The 17,694-nt window shown below is 46.2% G+C and overlaps 1 non-coding gene across 1 annotated transcript; it reads left to right on the top strand.

Annotated features, from left to right (window-relative positions):
* The first annotated feature begins 961 nt into the window (after positions 1-961).
* On the top strand, positions 962-1,033 carry Trnai-aau (transfer RNA isoleucine (anticodon AAU)). The gene has a single exon. It is a non-coding gene; the product is annotated as a tRNA-Ile (tRNA).
* Positions 1,034-17,694: the final 16,661 nt, after the last annotated feature.

Genomic DNA, 17,694 nt, shown 5'->3' with positions numbered 1-17,694 from the left:
TATAGATGTAAATGTTGGTCGTCAGTGACCGTGTGGCCTAATGGATAAGGCGTCGGACTTCGGCTCTGAAGATTACAGGTTCGAGTGCTGTCACGCTTGTGTTTTTCCAGTTCTGAAAAAGAAACATACCGTTTTAATGTAGCAATTGAGCAGTACGAAACCGTCTGAATGTTGCTGTTGACCATTTTTTGCTTGGAGATGCTCTTGAGCTTGAAACACACACAGCAAGACCGGTGTTAACTAGCGAAATGGTCGGCAGAGTGCCGACACCGCGAGTTTTGACTGGCACTTGCACATCTAAAACAACGTCGGAAAGTAACTCGTTCGGCTTTTGAGTCACATAAAGTATGTGTGTTAATTTTGACGCCACTAGCTCTGCTTGTTGTCATGCAATTTCTTTGCCTCTCAGAAATGATTATGACATAAAAGTGAAGTGCGTGACGAGTGTGACGTTAGGAAAACATTAGGCAGCATGGAGAGATGCTGTATGGGACCACCCAACCCAAACGAGTACTGTGTGACGTGCTACCCGGCAAATATTCACCGAAGTAGCCGGCTATCTCAGTCGGTAGAGCGTCAGACACTTAATCCCAGGGTCGTGGGTTCGACCCAGACGCTGGGCGAAACGGAATTTTGTTCCGCTGCAGGTGTAAATTACCGTTTTTCTGATTAACGAGATTTAATGGAAATAGCAACTTTAAACTTTGCCTACGTCTCTGTCAGTCGCAAGGAAACTGTATTTGAAGGTGAAGGTGATTTTGTAGACATGTGTAAAAGACATGTTCTGAAATGCAAGTGTTGTGGTTTGGAGAGCACATCGGTTACGTGTCAGATGTGTAGCCAAGCAGTAATTTGTCGCCATAGCTGCAAATATTAGCCGATAATATGAATTGTTGTCAGCTAAAGTTTGATGATGCAGACGACCGTAAGGACGAAGTACCCAAGAGTACCGCTACGCCGCGCCTCTTTAGCTCAGTGGTAGAGCACTGGTCTAATAAACCAGAGGTCGTAAGTTCCATCCTCACAGGAGAAAGATGAATTTTGGAAATCAGTTGCGCGTCGTGGCCGTATAGCAAACAGTACCTGTGATGACGAACAATTAGCGACAGGCGTTTTTTTTAGATTTACTCTCAGATGTGATTAAGGCGAATGGTGCAGATAAAGCATTTGCCAAAGCGGTACAGCATAAGGTGGGACGAGGCAGTCTGAATTACATTTTATAGATGTATTTCTCACATATCTCAGAGCCTCTCGCGATCTTCGTCGTCGTCGTCGTCGCCGCCGCTTCTGCAGAAGTAGCAAATGGCCATCGTAGCAAATGCGGCGAGGGACGCCCTGCCTTCGATTCCGAATGCACAAAGTGTGTGGTCTTGTTTCTCAGTCTATATTTGGTCGGTCTCGTCAGAGGTTGAATGTAACGAATAAGTGGGAAAGAGCAAGGGGCAGCGGCTGTGTAGAACGAAAACACAAATCCTCAGGGGTGTGAGCGTTTCGAGATGAGTCGTATATATGTAAATCTTGGTCGTCAGTGACCGTGTGGCCTAATGGATAAGGCGTCGGACTTCGTATCTGAAGATTACAGCTTCGAATGCTGTCACGCTTGTGTTTTTCCAGTTCTGAAAAAGAAACATACCGTTTTAATGTAGCAATTGAGCAGTACGAAACCGTCTGAATGTTGCTGTTGACCATTTTTTGCTTGGAGATGCTCTTGAGCTTGAAACACACACAGCAAGACCGGTGTTAACTAGCGAAATGGTCGGCAGAGTGCCGACACCGCGAGTTTTGACTGGCACTTGCACATCTAAAACAACGTCGGAAAGTAACTCGTTCGGCTTTTGAGTCACATAAAGTATGTGTGTTAATTTTGACGCCACTAGCTCTGCTTGTTGTCATGCAATTTCTTTGCCTCTCAGAAATGATTATGACATAAAAGTGAAGTACGTGACGAGTGTGACGTTAGGAAAACATTAGGCAGCATGGAGAGATGCTGTATGGGACCACCCAACCCAAACGAGTACTGTGTGACGTGCTACCCGGCAAGTATTCACCGAGGTAGCCGGCTATCTCAGTCGGTAGAGCGTCAGACACTTAATCCCATGGTCGTGGGTTCCAGCCAGACGCTGGGCGGAACGGAATTTTGTTCCGCTGCAGGTGTAAATTACCGTTTTTCTGATTAACGAGATTTAATGGAAATAGCAACTTTAAACTTTGCCTACGTCTCTGTCAGTCGCAAGGAAACTGTATTTGAAGGTGAAGGTGATTTTGTAGACATGTGTAAAAGACATGTTCTGAAATGCAAGTGTTGTGGTTTGGAGAGCACATCGGTTACGTGTCAGATGTGTAGCCAAGCAGTAATTTGCCGCCATAGCTGCAAATATTAGCCGATAATATGAATTGTTGTCAGCTAAAGTCTGATGATGCAGACGACCGTAAGGACGAAGTACCCAAGAGTACCGCTAGGCCGCGCCTCTTTAGCTCAGTGGTAGAGCACTGGTCTAATAAACCAGGGGTCGTAAGTTCCATCCTCACAGGAGAAAGATGAATTTTGGAAATCAGTTGCGCGTCGTGGCCGTATAGCAAACAGTACCTGTGATGACGAACAATTAGCGACAGGCGTTTTTTTAAGATTTACTCTCAGATGTGATTAAGGCGAATGGCGCAGATAAAGCATTTGCCAAAGCGGTACAGCATAAGGTGGGACGAGGCAGTCTGAATTACATTTTATAGATGTATTTCTCACATATCTCAGAGTCTCTCGCGATCTTCGTCGTCGTCGTCGTCGTCGCCGCCGCCGCTTCTGCAGAAGTAGCAAATGGCCATCGTAGCAAATGCGGCGAGGGACGCCCTGCCTTCGAATCCGAATGCACAAAGTGTGTGGTCTTGTTTCTCAGTCTATATTTGGTCGGTCTCGTCAGAGGTTGAATGTAACGAATAAGTGGGAAAGAGCAAGGGGCAGCGGCTGTGTAGAACGAAAACACAAATCCTCAGGGGTGTGAGCGTTTCGAGATGAGTCGTATATATGTAAATGTTGGTCGTCAGTGACCGTGTGGCCTAATTGATAAGGCGTCGGACTTCGGCTCTGAAGATTACAGGTTCGAATGCTGTCACGCTTGTGTTTTTCCAGTTCTGAAAAAGAAACATACCGTTTTAATGTAGCAATTGAGCAGTACGAAACCGTCTGAATGTTGCTGTTGACCATTTTTTGCTTGGAGATGCTCTTGAGCTTGAAACACACACAGCAAGACCGGTGTTAACTAACGAAATGGTCGGCAGAGTGCCGACACCGCGAGTTTTGACTGGCACTTGCACATCTAAAACAACGTCGGAAAGTAACTCGTTCGGCTTTTGAGTCACATAAAGTATGTGTGTTAATTTTGACGCCACTAGCTCTGCTTGTTGTCATGCAATTTCTTTGCCTCTCAGAAACGATTATGACATAAAAGTGAAGTACGTGACGAGTGTGACGTTAGGAAAACATTAGGCAGCATGGAGAGATTCTGTGTGGGACCACCCAACCCAAACGAGTACTGTGTGACGTGCTACCCGGCAAGTATTCACCGAGGTAGCCGGCTATGTCAGTCGGTAGAGCGTTAGACTCTTAATCCGAGGGTCGTGGGTTCGAGCCAGACGCTGGGCGGAACGGAATTTTGTTCCGCTGCAGGTGTAAATTACCGTTTTTCTGATTAACGAGATTTAATGGAAATAGCAACTTTAAACTTTGCCTACGTCTCTGTCAGTCGCAAGGAAACTGTATTTGAAGGTGAAGGTGATTTTGTAGACATGTGTAAAAGACATGTTCTGAAATGCAAGTGTTGTGGTTTGGAGAGCACATCGGTTACGTGTCAGATGTGTAGCCAAGCAGTAATTTGTCGCCATAGCTGCAAATATTAGCCGATAATATGAATTGTTGTCAGCTAAAGTCTGATGATGCAGACGACCGTAAGGACGAAGTACCCAAGAGTACCGCTAGGCCGCGCCTCTTTAGCTCAGTGGTAGAGCACTGGTCTAATAAACCAGGGGTCGTAAGTTCCATCCTCACAGGAGAAAGATGAATTTTGGAAATCAGTTGCGCGTCGTGGCCGTATAGCAAACAGTACCTGTGATGACGAACAATTAACGACAGGCGTTTTTTTAAGATTTACTCTCAGATGTGATTAAGGCGAATGGCGCAGATAAAGCATTTGCCAAAGCGGTACAGCATAAGGTGGGACGAGGCAGTCTGAATTACATTTTATAGATGAATTTCTCACATATCTCAGAGTCTCTCGCGATCTTCGTCGTCGTCGTCGTCGTCGTCGTCGTCGTCGTCGCCGCCGCCGCTTCTGCAGAAGTAGCAAATGGCCATCGTAGCAAATGCGGCGAGGGACGGCCTGCCTTCGATTCCGAATGCACAAATTGTGTGGTCTTGTTTCTCAGTCTATATTTGGTCGGTCTCGTCAGAGGTTGAATGTAACGAATGGGTGGGAAAGAGCAAGGGGCAGCGGCTGTTTAGAACGAAAACACAAATCCTCAGGGGTGTGAGCGTTTCGAGATGAGTCGTATACATGTAAATGTTGATCGTCAGTGACCGTGTGGTCTAATGGATAAGGCGTCGGACTTCGTATCTGAAGATTACAGGTTCGAATGCTGTCACGCTTGTGTTTTTCCAGTTCTGAAAAAGAAACATACCGTTTTAATGTAGCAATTGAGCAGTACGAAACCGTCTGAATGTTGCTGTTGACCATTTTTTGCTTGGAGATGCTCTTGAGCTTGAAACACACACAGCAAGACCGGTGTTAACTAGCGAAATGGTCGGCAGAGTGCCGACACCGCGAGTTTTGACTGGCACTTGCACATCTAAAACAACGTCGGAAAGTAACTCGTTCGGCTTTTGAGTCACATAAAGTATGTGTGTTAATTTTGACGCCACTAGCTCTGCTTGTTGTCATGCAATTTCTTTGCCTCTCAGAAATGATTATGACATAAAAGTGAAGTACGTGACGAGTGTGACGTTAGGAAAACATTAGGCAGCATGGAGAGATTCTGTATGGGACCACCCAACCCAAACGAGTACTGTGTGACGTACTACCCGGCAAGTATTCACCGAGGTAGCCGGCTATCTCAGTCGGTAGAGCGTCAGACACTTAATCCCATGGTCGTGGGTTCCAGCCAGACGCTGGGCGAAACGGAATTTTGTTCCGCTGCAGGTGTAAATTACCGTTTTTCTGATTAACGAGATTTAATGGAAATAGCAACTTTAAACTTTGCCTACGTCTCTGTCAGTCGCAAGGAAACTGTATTTGAAGGTGAAGGTGATTTTGTAGACATGTGTAAAAGACATGTTCTGAAATGCAAGTGTTGTGGTTTGGAGAGCACATCGGTTACGTGTCAGATGTGTAGCCAAGCAGTAATTTGTCGCCATAGCTGCAAATATTAGCCGATAATATGAATTGTTGTCAGCTAAAGTCTGATGATGCAGACGACCGTAAGGACGAAGTACCCAAGAGTACCGCTAGGCCGCGCCTCTTTAGCTCAGTGGTAGAGCACTGGTCTAATAAACCAGGGGTCGTAAGTTCCATCCTCACAGGAGAAAGATGAATTTTGGAAATCAGTTGCGCGTCGTGGCCGTATAGCAAACAGTACCTGTGATGACGAACAATTAGCAACAGGCGTTTTTTTTAAGATTTACTCTCAGATGTGATTAAGGCGAATGGCGCAGATAAAGCATTTGCCAAAGCGGTACAGCATAAGGTGGGACGAGGCAGTCTGAATTACATTTTATAGATGAATTTCTCACATATCTCAGAGTCTCTCGCGATCTTCGTCGTCGTCGTCGTCGTCGTCGTCGCCGCTTCTGCAGAAGTAGCAAATGGCCATCGTAGCAAATGCGGCGAGGGACGCCCTGCCTTCGATTCCGAATGCACAAAGTGTGTGGTCTTGTTTCTCAGTCTATATTTGGTCGGTCTCGTCAGAGGTTGAATGTAACGAATAAGTGGGAAAGAGCAAGGGGCAGCGGCTGTGTAGAACGAAAACACAAATCCTCAGGGGTGTGAGCGTTTCGAGATGAGTCGTATACATGTAAATGTTGGTCGTCAGTGACCGTGTGGCCTAATGGATAAGGCGTCGGACTTCGGCTCTGAAGATTACAGGTTCGAGTGCTGTCACGCTTGTGTTTTTCCAGTTCTGAAAAAGAAACATACCGTTTTAATGTAGCAATTGAGCAGTACGAAACCGTCTGAATGTTGCTGTTGACCATTTTTTGCTTGGAGATGCTCTTGAGCTTGAAACACCCACAGCAAGACCGGTGTTAACTAGCGAAATGGTCGGCAGAGTGCCGACACCGCGAGTTTTGACTGGCACTTGCACATCTAAAACAACGTCGGAAAGTAACTCGTTCGGCTTTTGAGTCACATAAAGTATGTGTGTTAATTTTGACGCCACTAGCTCTGCTTGTTGTCATGCAATTTCTTTGCCTCTCAGAAATGATTATGACATAAAAGTGAAGTGCGTGACGAGTGTGACGTTAGGAAAACATTAGGCAGCATGGAGAGATGCTGTATGGGACCACCCAACCCATACGAGTACTGTGTGACGTGCTACCCGGCAAATATTCACCGAAGTAGCCGGCTATCTCAGTCGGTAGAGCGTCAGACACTTAATCCCAGGGTCTTGGGTTCGACCCAGACGCTGGGCGAAACGGAATTTTGTTCCGCTGCAGGTGTAAATTACCGTTTTTCTGATTAACGAGATTTAATGGAAATAGCAACTTTAAACTTTGCCTACGTCTCTGTCAGTCGCAAGGAAACTGTATTTGAAGGTGAAGGTGATTTTGTAGACATGTGTAAAAGACATGTTCTGAAATGCAAGTGTTGTGGTTTGGAGAGCACATCGGTTACGTGTCAGATGTGTAGCCAAGCAGTAATTTGTCGCCATAGCTGCAAATATTAGCCGATAATATGAATTGTTGTCAGCTAAAGTCTGATGATGCAGACGACCGTAAGGACGAAGTACCCAAGAGTACCGCTAGGCCGCGCCTCTTTAGCTCAGTGGTAGAGCACTGGTCTAATAAACCAGGGGTCGTAAGTTCCATCCTCACAGGAGAAAGATGAATTTTGGAAATCAGTTGCGCGTCGTGGCCGTATAGCAAACAGTACCTGTGATGACGAACAATTAGCGACAGGCGTTTTTTTAAGATTTACTCTCAGATGTGATTAAGGCGAATGGCGCAGATAAAGCATTTGCCAAAGCGGTACAGCATAAGGTGGGACGAGGCAGTCTGAATTACATTTTATAGATGTATTTCTCACATATCTCTGAGCCTCTCGCGATCTTCGTCGTCGTCGTCGTCGTCGCCGCCGCTTCTGCAGAAGTAGCAAATGGCCATCGTAGCAAATGCGGCGAGGGACGCCCTGCCTTCGATTCCGAATGCACAAAGTGTGTGGTCTTGTTTCTCAGTCTATATTTGGTCGGTCTCGTCAGAGGTTGAATGTAACGAATAAGTGGGAAAGAGCAAGGGGCAGCGGCTGTGTAGAACGAAAACACAAATCCTCAGGGGTGTGAGCGTTTCGAGATGAGTCGTATATATGTAAATGTTGGTCGTCAGTGACCGTGTGGCCTAATGGATAAGGCGTCGGACTTCGTATCTGAAGATTACAGCTTCGAATGCTGTCACGCTTGTGTTTTTCCAGTTCTGAAAAAGAAACATACCGTTTTAATGTAGCAATTGAAGAGTACGAAACCGTCTGAATGTTGCTGTTGACCATTTTTTGCTTGGAGATGCTCTTGAGCTTGAAACACACACAGCAAGACCGGTGTTAACTAACGAAATGGTCGGCAGAGTGCCGACACCGCGAGTTTTGACTGGCACTTGCACATCTAAAACAACGTCGGAAAGTAACTCGTTCGGCTTTTGAGTCACATAAAGTATGTGTGTTAATTTTGACGCCACTAGCTCTGCTTGTTGTCATGCAATTTCTTTGCCTCTCAGAAATGATTATGACATAAAAGTGAAGTACGTGACGAGTGTGACGTTAGGAAAACATTAGGCAGCATGGAGAGATTCTGTGTGGGACCACCCAACCCAAACGAGTACTGTGTGACGTGCTACCCGGCAAGTATTCACCGAGGTAGCCGGCTATCTCAGTCGGTAGAGCGTTAGACTCTTAATCCCAGGGTCGTGGGTTCGAGCCAGACGCTGGGCGGAACGGAATTTTGTTCCGCTGCAGGTGTAAATTACCGTTTTTCTGATTAACGAGATTTAATGGAAATAGCAACTTTAAACTTTGCCTACGTCTCTGTCAGTCGTAAGGAAACTGTATTTGAAGGTGAAGGTGATTTTGTAGACATGTGTAAAAGACATGTTCTGAAATGCAAGTGTTGTGGTTTGGAGAGCACATCGGTTACGTGTCAGATGTGTAGCCAAGCAGTAATTTGTCGCCATAGCTGCAAATATTAGCCGATAATATGAATTGTTGTCAGCTAAAGTCTGATGATGCAGACGACCGTAAGGACGAAGTACCCAAGAGTACCGCTAGGCCGCGCCTCTTTAGCTCAGTGGTAGAGCACTGGTCTAATAAACCAGGGGTCGTAAGTTCCATCCTCACAGGAGAAAGATGAATTTTGGAAATCAGTTGCGCGTCGTGGCCGTATAGCAAACAGTACCTGTGATGACGAACAATTAGCGACAGGCGTTTTTTTAAGATTTACTCTCAGATGTGATTAAGGCGAATGGCGCAGATAAAGCATTTGCCAAAGCGGTACAGCATAAGGTGGGACGAGGCAGTCTGAATTACATTTTATAGATGAATTTCTCACATATCTCAGAGTCTCTCGCGATCTTCGTCGTCGTCGTCGTCGTCGTCGTCGTCGTCGTCGTCGCCGCCGCCGCTTCTGCAGAAGTAGCAAATGGCCATCGTAGCAAATGCGGCGAGGGACGCCCTGCCTTCGATTCCGAATGCACAAAGTGTGTGGTCTTGTTTCTCAGTCTATATTTGGTCGGTCTCGTCAGAGGTTGAATGTAACGAATAAGTGGGAAAGAGCAAGGGGCAGCGGCTGTGTAGAACGAAAACACAAATCCTCAGGGGTGTGAGCGTTTCGAGATGAGTCGTATACATGTAAATGTTGGTCGTCAGTGACCGTGTGGCCTAATGGATAAGGCGTCGGACTTCGGCTCTGAAGATTACAGGTTCGAGTGCTGTCACGCTTGTGTTTTTCCAGTTCTGAAAAAGAAACATACCGTTTTAATGTAGCAATTGAGCAGTACGAAACCGTCTGAATGTTGCTGTTGACCATTTTTTGCTTGGAGATGCTCTTGAGCTTGAAACACACACAGCAAGACCGGTGTTAACTAGCGAAATGGTCGGCAGAGTGCCGACACCGCGAGTTTTGACTGGCACTTGCACATCTAAAACAACGTCGGAAAGTAACTCGTTCGGCTTATGAGTCACATAAAGTATGTGTGTTAATTTTGACGCCACTAGCTCTGCTTGTTGTCATGCAATTTCTTTGCCTCTCAGAAATGATTATGACATAAAAGTGAAGTGCGTGACGAGTGTGACGTTAGGAAAACATTAGGCAGCATGGAGAGATGCTGTATGGGACCACCCAACCCAAACGAGTACTGTGTGACGTGCTACCCGGCAAATATTCACCGAGGTAGCCGGCTATCTCAGTCGGTAGAGCGTCAGACACTTAATCCCAGGGTCGTGGGTTCGAGCCAGACGCTGGGCGAAACGGAATTTTGTTCCGCTGCAGGTGTAAATTACCGTTTTTCTGATTAACGAGATTTAATGGAAATAGCAACTTTAAACTTTGCCTACGTCTCTGTCAGTCGCAAGGAAACTGTATTTGAAGGTGAAGGTGATTTTGTAGACATGTGTAAAAGACATGTTCTGAAATTCAAGTGTTGTGGTTTGGAGAGCACATCGGTTACGTGTCAGATGTGTAGCCAAGCAGTAATTTGTCGCCATAGCTGCAAATATTAGCCGATAATATGAATTGTTGTCAGCTAAAGTCTGATGATGCAGACGACCGTAAGGACGAAGTACCCATGAGTACCGCTAGGCCGCGCCTCTTTAGCTCAGTGGTAGAGCACTGGTCTAATAAACCAGGGGTCGTAAGTTCCATCCTCACAGGAGAAAGATGAATTTTGGAAATCAGTTGCGCGTCGTGGCCGTATAGCAAACAGTACCTGTGATGACGAACAATTAGCGACAGGCGTTTTTTTAAGATTTACTCTCAGATGTGATTAAGGCGAATGGCGCAGATAAAGCATTTGCCAAAGCGGTACAGCATAAGGTGGGACGAGGCAGTCTGAATTACATTTTATAGATGTATTTCTCACATATCTCAGAGCCTCTCGCGATCTTCGTCGTCGTCGTCGTCGCCGCCGCTTCTGCAGAAGTAGCAAATGGCCATCGTAGCAAATGCGGCGAGGGACGCCCTGCCTTCGATTCCGAATGCACAAAGTGTGTGGTCTTGTTTCTCAGTCTATATTTGGTCGGTCTCGTCAGAGGTTGAATGTAACGAATAAGTGGGAAAGAGCAAGGGGCAGCGGCTGTGTAGAACGAAAACACAAATCCTCAGGGGTGTGAGCGTTTCGAGATGAGTCGTATACATGTAAATGTTGGTCGTCAGTGACCGTGTGGCCTAATGGATAAGGCGTCGGACTTCGGCTCTGAAGATTACAGGTTCGAATGCTGTCACGCTTGTGTTTTTCCAGTTCTGAAAAAGAAACATACCGTTTTAATGTAGCAATTGAGCAGTACGAAACCGTCTGAATGTTGCTGTTGACCATTTTTTGCTTGGAGATGCTCTTGAGCTTGAAACACACACAGCAAGACCGGTGTTAACTAGCGAAATGGTCGGCAGAGTGCCGACACCGCGAGTTTTGACTGGCACTTGCACATCTAAAACAACGTCGGAAAGTAACTCGTTCGGCTTTTGAGTCACATAAAGTATGTGTGTTAATTTTGACGCCACTAGCTCTGCTTGTTGTCATGCAATTTCTTTGCCTCTCAGAAATGATTATGACATAAAAGTGAAGTACGTGACGAGTGTGACGTTAGGAAAACATTAGGCAGCATGGAGAGATGCTGTATGGGACCACCCAACCCAAACGAGTACTGTGTGACGTGCTACCCGGCAAGTATTCACCGAGGTAGCCGGCTATCTCAGTCGGTAGAGCGTCAGACACTTAATCCCATGGTCGTGGGTTCCAGCCAGACGCTGGGCGAAACGGAATTTTGTTCCGCTGCAGGTGTAAATTACCGTTTTTCTGATTAACGAGATTTAATGGAAATAGCAACTTTAAACTTTGCCTACGTCTCTGTCAGTCGCAAGGAAACTGTATTTGAAGGTGAAGGTGATTTTGTAGACATGTGTAAAAGACATGTTCTGAAATGCAAGTGTTGTGGTTTGGAGAGCACATCGGTTACGTGTCAGATGTGTAGCCAAGCAGTAATTTGTCGCCATAGCTGCAAATATTAGCCGATAATATGAATTGTTGTCAGCTAAAGTCTGATGATGCAGACGACCGTAAGGACGAAGTACCCAAGAGTACCGCTAAGCCGCGCCTCTTTAGCTCAGTGGTAGAGCACTGGTCTAATAAACCAGGGGTCGTAAGTTCCATCCTCACAGGAGAAAGATGAATTTTGGAAATCAGTTGCGCGTCGTGGCCGTATAGCAAACAGTACCTGTGATGACGAACAATTAGCGACAGGCGTTTTTTTAAGATTTACTCTCAGATGTGATTAAGGCGAATGGCGCAGATAAAGCATTTGCCAAAGCGGTACAGCATAAGGTGGGACGAGGCAGTCTGAATTACATTTTATAGATGTATTTCTCACATATCTCAGAGTCTCTCGCGATCTTCGTCGTCGTCGTCGTCGTCGTCGTCGTCGTCGCCGCCGCCGCTTCTGCAGAAGTAGCAAATGGCCATCGTAGCAAATGCGGCGAGGGACGGCCTGCCTTCGATTCCGAATGCACAAATTGTGTGGTCTTGTTTCTCAGTCTATATTTGGTCGGTCTCGTCAGAGGTTGAATGTAACGAATGGGTGGGAAAGAGCAAGGGGCAGCGGCTGTGTAGAACGAAAACACAAATCCTCAGGGGTGTGAGCGTTTCGAGATGAGTCGTATACATGTAAATGTTGATCGTCAGTGACCGTGTGGTCTAATGGATAAGGCGTCGGACTTCGAATCTGAAGATTACAGGTTCGAATGCTGTCACGCTTGTGTTTTTCCAGTTCTGAAAAAGAAACATACCGTTTTAATGTAGCAATTGAGCAGTACGAAACCGTCTGAATGTTGTTGTTGACCATTTTTTGCTTGGAGATGCTCTTGAGCTTGAAACACACACAGCAAGACCGGTGTTAACTAACGAAATGGTCGGCAGAGTGCCGACACCGCGAGTTTTGACTGGCACTTGCACATCTAAAACAACGTCGGAAAGTAACTCGTTCGGCTTTTGAGTCACATAAAGTATGTGTGTTAATTTTGACGCCACTAGCTCTGCTTGTTGTCATGCAATTTCTTTGCCTCTCAGAAATGATTATGACATAAAAGTGAAGTACGTGACGAGTGTGACGTTAGGAAAACATTAGGCAGCATGGAGAGATTCTGTATGGGACCACCCAACCCAAACGAGTACTGTGTGACGTGCTACCCGGCAAGTATTCACCGAGGTAGCCGGCTATCTCAGTCGGTAGAGCGTCAGACTCTTAATCCCAGGGTCGTGGGTTCGAGCCAGACGCTGGGCGGAACTGAATTTTGTTCCGCTGCAGGTGTAAATTACCGTTTTTCTGATTAACGAGATTTAATGGAAATAGCAACTTTAAAATTTGCCTACGTCTCTGTCAGTCGCAAGGAAACTGTATTTGAAGGTGAAGGTGATTTTGTAGACATGTGTGAAAGACATGTTCTGAAATGCAAGTGTTGTGGTTTGGAGGGCACATCGGTTACGTGTCAGATGTGTAGCCAAGCAGTAATTTGTCGCCATAGCTGCAAATATTAGCCGGTAATATGAAGTGTTGTCAGCTAAAGTCTGATGGTGCAGACGACCGTAAGGACGAAGTACCCAAGAGTACCGCTAGGCCTCGCCTCTTTAGCTCAGTGGTAGAGCACTGGTCTAATAAACCAGGGGTCGTAAGTTCCATCCTCACAGAAGAAAGATGAATTTTGGAAATCAGTTGCGCGTCGTGGCCGTATAGCAAACAGTACCTGTGATGACGAACAATTAGCGACAGGCGTTTTTTTAAGATTTACTCTCAGATGTGATTAAGGCGAATGGCGCAGATAAAGCATTTGCCAAAGCGGTACAGCATAAGGTGGGACGAGGCAGTCTGAATTACATTTTATAGATGAATTTCTCACATATCTCAGAGTCTCTCGCGATCTTCGTCGTCGTCGTCGTCGTCGTCGTCGTCGTCGTCGTCGCCGCCGCCGCTTCTGCAGAAGTAGCAAATGGCCATCGTAGCAAATGCGGCGAGGGACGCCCTGCCTTCGATTCCGAATGCACAAAGTGTGTGGTCTTGTTTCTCAGTCTATATTTGGTCGGTCTCGTCAGAGGTTGAATGTAACGAATAAGTGGGAAAGAGCAAGGGGCAGCGGCTGTGTAGAACGAAAACACAAATCCTCAGGGGTGTGAGCGTTTCGAGATGAGTCGTATACATGTAAATGTTGGTCGTCAGTGACCGTGTGGCCTAATGGATAAGGCGTCGGACTTCGGCTCTGAAGATTACAGGTTCGAGTGCTGTCACGCTTGTGTTTTTCCAGTTCTGAAAAAGAAACATACCGTTTTAATGTAGCAATTGAGCAGTACGAAACCGTCTGAATGTTGCTGTTGACCATTTTTTGCTTGGAGATGCTCTTGAGCTTGAAACACACACAGCAAGACCGGTGTTAACTAGCGAAATGGTCGGCAGAGTGCCGACACCGCGAGTTTTGACTGGCACTTGCACATCTAAAACAACGTCGGAAAGTAACTCGTTCGGCTTTTGAGTCACATAAAGTATGTGTGTTAATTTTGACGCCACTAGCTCTGCTTGTTGTCATGCAATTTCTTTGCCTCTCAGAAATGATTATGACATAAAAGTGAAGTACGTGACGAGTGTGACGTTAGGAAAACATTAGGCAGCATGGAGAGATGCTGTATGGGACCACCCAACCCAAACGAGTACTGTGTGACGTGCTACCCGGCAAGTATTCACCGAGGTAGCCGGCTATCTCAGTCGGTAGAGCGTCAGACACTTAATCCCACCGTCGTGGGTTCGAGCCAGACGCTGGGCGAAACGGAATTTTGTTCCGCTGCAGGTGTAAATTACCGTTTTTCTGATTAACGAGATTTAATGGAAATAGCAACTTTAAACTTTGCCTACGTCTCTGTCAGTCGCAAGGAAACTGTATTTGAAGGTGAAGGTGATTTTGTAGACATGTGTAAAAGACATGTTCTGAAATGCAAGTGTTGTGGTTTGGAGAGCACATCGGTTACGTGTCAGATGTGTAGCCAAGCAGTAATTTGTCGCCATAGCTGCAAATATTAGCCGATAATATGAATTGTTGTCAGCTAAAGTCTGATGATGCAGACGACCGTAAGGACGAAGTACCCAAGAGTACCGCTAGGCCGCGCCTCTTTAGCTCAGTGGTAGAGCACTGGTCTAATAAACCAGGGGTCGTAAGTTCCATCCTCACAGGAGAAAGATGAATTTTGGAAATCAGTTGCGCGTCGTGGCCGTATAGCAAACAGTACCTGTGATGACGAACAATTAGCGACAGGCGTTTTTTTAAGATTTACTCTCAGATGTGATTAAGGCGAATGGCGCAGATAAAGCATTTGCCAAAGCGGTACAGCATAAGGTGGGACGAGGCAGTCTGAATTACATTTTATAGATGTATTTCTCACATATCTCAGAGTCTCTCGCGATCTTCGTCGTCGTCGTCGTCGTCGTCGTCGCCGCTTCTGCAGAAGTAGCAAATGGCCATCGTAGCAAATGCGGCGAGGGACGGCCTGCCTTCGATTCCGAATGCACAAAGTGTGTGGTCTTGTTTCTCAGTCTATATTTGGTCGGTCTCGTCAGAGGTTGAATGTAACGAATGGGTGGGAAAGAGCAAGGGGCAGCGGCTGTGTAGAACGAAAACACAAATCCTCAGGGGTGTGAGCGTTTCGAGATGAGTCGTATACATGTAAATGTTGATCGTCAGTGACCGTGTGGCCTAATGGATAAGGCGTCGGACTTCGGCTCTGAAGATTACAGGTTCGAGTGCTGTCACGCTTGTGTTTTTCCAGTTCTGAAAAAGAAACATACCGTTTTAATGTAGCAATTGAGCAGTACGAAACCGTCTGAATGTTGCTGTTGACCATTTTTTGCTTGGAGATGCTCTTGAGCTTGAAACACACACAGCAAGACCGGTGTTAACTAGCGAAATGGTCGGCAGAGTGCCGACACCGCGAGTTTTGACTGGCACTTGCACATCTAAAACAACGTCGGAAAGTAACTCGTTCGGCTTTTGAGTCACATAAAGTATGTGTGTTAATTTTGACGCCACTAGCTCTGCTTGTTGTCATGCAATTTCTTTGCCTCTCAGAAATGATTATGACATAAAAGTGAAGTACGTGACGAGTGTGACGTTAGGAAAACATTAGGCAGCATGGAGAGATGCTGTATGGGACCACCCAACCCAAACGAGTACTGTGTGACGTGCTACCCGGCAAGTATTCACCGAGGTAGCCGGCTATCTCAGTCGGTAGAGCGTCAGACACTTAATCCCACCGTCGTGGGTTCGAGCCAGACGCTGGGCGAAACGGAATTTTGTTCCGCTGCAGGTGTAAATTACCGTTTTTCTGATTAACGAGATTTAATGGAAATAGCAACTTTAAACTTTGCCTACGTCTCTGTCAGTCGCAAGGAAACTGTATTTGAAGGTGAAGGTGATTTTGTAGACATGTGTAAAAGACATGTTCTGAAATGCAAGTGTTGTGGTTTGGAGAGCACATCGGTTACGTGTCAGATGTGTAGCCAAGCAGTAATTTGTCGCCATAGCTGCAAATATTAGCCGATAATATGAATTGTTGTCAGCTAAAGTCTGATGATGCAGACGACCGTAAGGACGAAGTACCCAAGAGTACCGCTAGGCCGCGCCTCTTTAGCTCAGTGGTAGAGCACTGGTCTAATAAACCAGGGGTCGTAAGTTCCATCCTCACAGGAGAAAGATGAATTTTGGAAATCAGTTGCGCGTCGTGGCCGTATAGCAAACAGTACCTGTGATGACGAACAATTAGCGACAGGCGTTTTTTTAAGATTTACTCTCAGATGTGATTAAGGCGAATGGCGCAGATAAAGCATTTGCCAAAGCGGTACAGCATAAGGTGGGACGAGGCAGTCTGAATTACATTTTATAGATGTATTTCTCACATATCTCAGAGTCTCTCGCGATCTTCGTCGTCGTCGTCGTCGTCGTCGTCGCCGCTTCTGCAGAAGTAGCAAATGGCCATCGTAGCAAATGCGGCGAGGGACGGCCTGCCTTCGATTCCGAATGCACAAAGTGTGTGGTCTTGTTTCTCAGTCTATATTTGGTCGGTCTCGTCAGAGGTTGAATGTAACGAATGGGTGGGAAAGAGCAAGGGGCAGCGGCTGTGTAGAACGAAAACACAAATCCTCAGGGGTGTGAGCGTTTCGAGATGAGTCGTATACATGTAAATGTTGATCGTCAGTGACCGTGTGGCCTAATGGATAAGGCGTCGGACTTCGGCTCTGAAGATTACAGGTTCGAGTGCTGTCACGCTTGTGTTTTTCCAGTTCTGAAAAAGAAACATACCGTTTTAATGTAGCAATTGAGCAGTACGAAACCGTCTGAATGTTGCTGTTGACCATTTTTTGCTTGGAGATGCTCTTGAGCTTGAAACACACACAGCAAGACCGGTGTTAACTAGCGAAATGGTCGGCAGAGTGCCGACACCGCGAGTTTTGACTGGCACTTGCACATCTAAAACAACGTCGGAAAGTAACTCGTTCGGCTTTTGAGTCACATAAAGTATGTGTGTTAATTTTGACGCCACTAGCTCTGCTTGTTGTCATGCAATTTCTTTGCCTCTCAGAAATGATTATGACATAAAAGTGAAGTACGTGACGAGTGTGACGTTAGGAAAACATTAGGCAGCATGGAGAGATGCTGTATGGGACCACCCAACCCAAACGAGTACTGTGTGACGTGCTACCCGGCAAGTATTCACCGAGGTAGCCGGCTATCTCAGTCGCTAGAGCGTCAGACACTTAATCCCATGGTCGTGGGTTCCAGCCAGACGCTGGGCGAAACGGAATTTTGTTCCGCTGCAGGTGTAAATTACCGTTTTTCTGATTAACGAGATTTAATGGAAATAGCAACTTTAAACTTTGCCTACGTCTCTGTCAGTCGCAAGGAAACTGTATTTGAAGGTGAAGGTGATTTTGTAGACATGTGTAAAAGACATGTTCTGAAATGCAAGTGTTGTGGTTTGGAGAGCACATCGGTTACGTGTCAGATGTGTAGCCAAGCAGTAATTTGTCGCCATAGCTGCAAATATTAGCCGATAATATGAATTGTTGTCAGCTAAAGTCTGATGATGCAGACGACCGTAAGGACGAAGTACCCAAGAGTACCGCTAGGCCGCGCCTCTTTAGCTCAGTGGTAGAGCACTGGTCTAATAAACCAGGGGTCGTAAGTTCCATCCTCACAGGAGAAAGA

The sequence above is a fragment of the Schistocerca gregaria genome, chromosome 2 (genome assembly GCF_023897955.1).
Source record: "Schistocerca gregaria isolate iqSchGreg1 chromosome 2, iqSchGreg1.2, whole genome shotgun sequence".
In the NCBI taxonomy this organism is placed as follows: Eukaryota; Metazoa; Arthropoda; class Insecta; order Orthoptera; family Acrididae; genus Schistocerca; species Schistocerca gregaria.
The sequence above is the reverse complement of the archived record's forward strand: the minus strand, read 5'-3'. Positions and strand labels throughout refer to the sequence as shown.